Source organism: Osmerus eperlanus, chromosome 14, assembly GCF_963692335.1.
Source record: "Osmerus eperlanus chromosome 14, fOsmEpe2.1, whole genome shotgun sequence".
Classification (NCBI taxonomy): domain Eukaryota; kingdom Metazoa; phylum Chordata; class Actinopteri; order Osmeriformes; family Osmeridae; genus Osmerus; species Osmerus eperlanus.
In genome coordinates this window covers 10,677,377-10,682,022 of record NC_085031.1, presented here as the reverse complement: position 1 = coordinate 10,682,022, position 4,646 = coordinate 10,677,377, and the positions used below count along the sequence as shown (strand labels likewise).

General features: G+C 38.8%; 1 long non-coding RNA gene across 1 annotated transcript; it reads right to left on the bottom strand.

Moving 5' to 3' along the window:
• Positions 1-3,271: 3,271 nt before the first annotated feature.
• On the bottom strand, positions 3,272-4,441 carry LOC134033802 (uncharacterized). The gene is made up of 3 exons (XR_009932169.1): positions 4,300-4,441; positions 3,986-4,047; positions 3,272-3,876 (listed from the first exon to the last, which is right to left on the bottom strand). It is a non-coding gene; the product is annotated as an uncharacterized LOC134033802 (long non-coding RNA).
• Positions 4,442-4,646: the final 205 nt, after the last annotated feature.

Genomic DNA, 4,646 nt, shown 5'->3' with positions numbered 1-4,646 from the left:
TGGACACACCCTTGTTTGTTTATCACACACCCATTTCTGGCACAGTACAGTGCTTAGTACCTGCACCTGTGTCATATATTGTCACTCTTCCTACGTAACATCTATGAATGTCAGACAAATTCACAAATGTTCAGAAGATGTCAAACCACCTTAAGATCATCTTCCCATCACCATGCAGTATTTCTACCTTGGCTTCTAATATACTCATCTCCAGATAAGTTTTTTGTATTTCCTTGTCAGTTTCGCTCTTGGCTGCTTTCTTTTGTTATCTTTAAAACAATATCTCATGTTGTCAAGTAACCACTCCCTGGTTCCCGTCTGCCTGCTTAACTGCCTGCCAATTTGCCTGCCTACATGCCCTTACCTGCCTTGCCTGTCATCTTTCCCTGCTATCCTTACTCCTTCATTAAATCCTTATGTGTCTGGTGTCTTTGTCCTTTGGGTTCTCTAGCTCTGACAGTCACACCGATTGTGAAAGATAGAGGGATAACCAGTCCAATACGTCCAAAATAGTATTTTTATTACTTGAAAAGTAAAATAATCCACATATAATAAGAACACAAATTAAAACAAAACACACCTTCTGATTATGAAGGCAGTTGTAGTTCAATAAAACTAGATGCAGAGAGCACTGGAGTTCATTTAAACTCCTCCAAAAAAGTTCGGAAACGTTATTTCAGTCGATTATTCCTCCCCTTTAGTAATACCAATTAGTATTGTATTTTATATCGTTGGAAAGCCTGATTAGTCCCCTTTACAATGAGGTACAACTTGTAAGGATCGTGCATTCGTGGAATGAGCAACACTGCTAACCGTGTGGGTAGCGGCCCGAAAAAAATTGCCAAAATCCCCTGCAATATTTTTCTGTTGGTATTCACTCTCGTTTTGAGTTGCTTGGTGGATTGGATGATTGCACTCTCCCACAGTAATAAGGAAAAAACAACACATATTGGGCATTTTTACACTTTATTTTACACTGCTCTATTCATTTTACACTGTCAGGGACCTCAGTAGCGTGTGGAAGATCCATATGCAGCCACCACAGCTTGGCACCTCCTCCTCATGGAATCAGCTTGGGCGTGCTGTACGTGCCAGAGTGACCAACGCAAACATGTTGGCTGACTTGCGACCAATCCTGGTTGAGGAATGGGATGCCATCCCACAGCAGTGTGTGACCAGGCTGGTAACCAGCATGAGGAGGAGGTGCCAAGCTGTTGTGGTTGCGTATGGATCTTCCAAACGCTACTGAGGTCCCTGACCTCAGTAGCGTAAAATGAATAAAGTGTAAAAATACGCCAATACGTGTTGTTTTTTCCTTATTACTGTGCCTTATTATTCCTTATTATTACTGTGGGAGAGTGCAATCATCCAATCCACCAAGCAACTCAAAACGAGAGTGAATACCAACAGAAGAATATTGCATTGCATTGCATTGGGGATTTTGGCAAAAAAAATTGGGCCGCTACCCACACAGTTAGCTGTGTTGCTCATTCCATGAATGCACCATCCTTACAAGTTGTACCTCTTTGTAAAGGTGACTAATCAGGCTTTCCAACGATATAAAATATAATACCGATTGGTATTATTGAAGGGGAGGAACTTTTTGGGAGGAGTTTAGTTGAGTACTTGTGACTTTCTTTGGAAAACACAGAAATCATTTTAGTTGTGAAGTGCAGTAAGGACACATGGAAAACTGGAAGTTTTTTCTTCAACAAACAACATCATTGTAAGAAAAATGTGTTTTACTAGAAAGTGTTAGCTATTGAAGTTCACATGCAAGTTCTATAAAAGCCAGAACATTTGGTGAAGCATCAAGTGAAACTGATGAGAAGGTGATTGGCTGCAATCTGCCTACCCTCGAGGACCTGTACACCTCGAGGACCCTGAGGCGAGTGAGGATGATTGTGGCCGACTCCTCCCACCCTGGACACTCCCTGTTTCAGTCTCTCCCCTCCGGCAGAAGGCTGCGGTCCATCAGGACCAATACCACACGCCACAAAAACAGTTTCTTCCCTTCCGCTGTTGGCTTCTTCAACAAGGCCAAGGGTTCACACTGACTTTTATGACTTTTATAAAACACATAGCTTTTTGCACTGCATTACACAATTGTATCTTGTACCATTTGTATTTTGTAATATTTGTATTTTTTTTATATATTGTAAATTACGGCAACTTATATTTTATTTGATATTCTATTGTATATTTTACTTTAATTCTAATTCCACTTAATATTGCTAGTTATGTACCCATAGTATAGTTAGTCCTCATATTGAAATTTAAGATTCCTATATGTTTAATGTAGGGGAGTCAGGTGGCTGAGCGGTGGCTGAGCGGTGAGGGAATCGGGCTGGTAATCCGAAGGTTGCCAGTTCGATTCCCGGTCATTCCAACTGACGTTGTGTTCTTGGGCAAGGCACTTCACCCTACTTGCCTCGAATGTCCCTGTACTTACTGTAAGTCGCTCTGGATAAGAGCGTCTGCTAAATGACTAAATGTAAATGTATGCACCTTCCTGCCAAAGCTAATTCCTTGTCTGTGCAAACTTTCATGGCGAATAAAACCTATTCTGATTCTGATTCTGAAAGAAACTCTAAATGCGCTTAGGGTTTGGTGTGATACATGTAACATTGTGATTGTTAAAGCATTATTATTGATAAAGAAATACTCAATATAAAACATACAAGGGCCGGGTTTCCCAGATTCGTTAAGAACGCTCCTAAGAAGCTCTTAGCGTTAAGAGCTTCTTAACGAATCTGGGAAACCCGGCCCTTGTATGTCAATAGGTCTTCGACTTCATGCAGCGCCGGCGGCGCCGACAGCCGCACAACAAATTTTGTCACAAATAGACAATTTAACACGTGCCATTTTTGGAGGTGCGGGGAACGTCGGCCAAGCACTTTCGATGGGGGCGTGGCCATGTTTGTCACACAGGCACAACTGTTGTGGTTGTTGGCAGTCGCGGAGCCAGAGGGGTGGCCGGTGTGGCACTGGGGTGTATAAGTTACCGGACTACTTGTGGAGTACGAAAGACGTGAATCGGAGGCAAAAAGGCCACTTCCCTTGACAGCGGTCAATTATGCATAGCAACGGTCAAATATGGACCAATAGTTCACCACAAACGTTGGGAAGCCCCATTCAAGTGAATGGAGCATTCTACAGCATTACAGTAAGAAGAGCCGTGTAATAAAAGAAGATACAAGTGGGTCAATAGTTTAAGGGAAAAGCAGATTTTTTATTTTTATATTACCTGAATAGTAAAATAACACAAATAAATACAAAACACACTTTCTATTGATGAAGGCAGTCGCAGTAAAATAAAACTAAGGCTTGTGAATCTTTCTATGTAAAACAGACTAATTATTTTAGCTATTTTCACTAAGGGACAGTGCAATGTACAGACTCAAGATTTCTTCATCCAACATCCTTCATCCTACTGTAGGTTTGGTATGATATATCTATAATTTTACTTTTTGGAAAGCATTATAATCAATAAATATATATAGGCTATAACATATTATCGATCTAAAGAATATAGCCTACTATTTCACAAAATTTGAACAAAAGTTACATGCCATTTTGAAGAGGATTTTCTAAGGCCTTGTTATAACTTATGAATACAAAGTGACATATCCATATTATATTATAAACTAAACAAGAAAAAAACAAGATTCATTTTAGAAAAGTATTTGGGTGATTAGAGCTACACAGATTGTGAGAATACTGATTTGTAGCAGATGTCAGTTGAAGAAGCAACTGTAGTTGTTGCAGGATCAGCTGTGGATGTTGTGGCAGCATCTGTGGTTGTGGAAGTAGCTACAGGAGTAGGAGAAGTTGTTGTGGAATAATCTGTAGGTGTCACTTGACAGCTTCCCACATCTATTTCAGATCAAACAATTCATATTAGTGTCATTTTGTAGAATTGAAAATATAAAATGTTGTTGTCAGTACAATGCATAAATCATAAACATATTTTCCATCAACTTACCAATAATTAAAAGAAGCACAAGCAGTTTTATTCCAACCATATTTGCAATGTTTCTCTGGAATCTGATTGAGAAATAACATTGTTCCATGTTAGTTTTAATATACTTTAGAATAACACATTTGCAGTCAAATATTTATAGCTTTTTCAGCAATTAACACAAATCTAAAGTTGTTAAACATTTGAATTGTTGTCATCAACCTGTGGTCTGTTTAAATTATATATAATTACACTTCTACAGTTATCAATACAACTTTAAACTAAATAAGAAACTTCACCAATCCCAAAACCCCAAACAATCCATTACATATGTAAACACTTTTTAACAGGGATTTATATATTTTCTCCACAAGTTCTGAGATGCTGTCTGTCACTGTACATTCCACTTCTCATCCAGTACTCTTTAATCTCAGTATGAAGCTTTTATAGAGGAGTGATCAACCTGTATGACATCAGAAGTGTTTGTATGTAAGGGAAAAACAGGGTGTAATCTTCATAACATACAATTAAGATTTTAGGTATGGGGACATTGTATCATAACTAGTCATCTTTCTTACGGAACACAGCAAGAACAATCTTTGGTAAATTGTCATCCAGCCAATTTTAGAAGTTTGACGTACATGTCTGAAACATAAAAGATTGTTTAATATGTTGCCACCAAGTT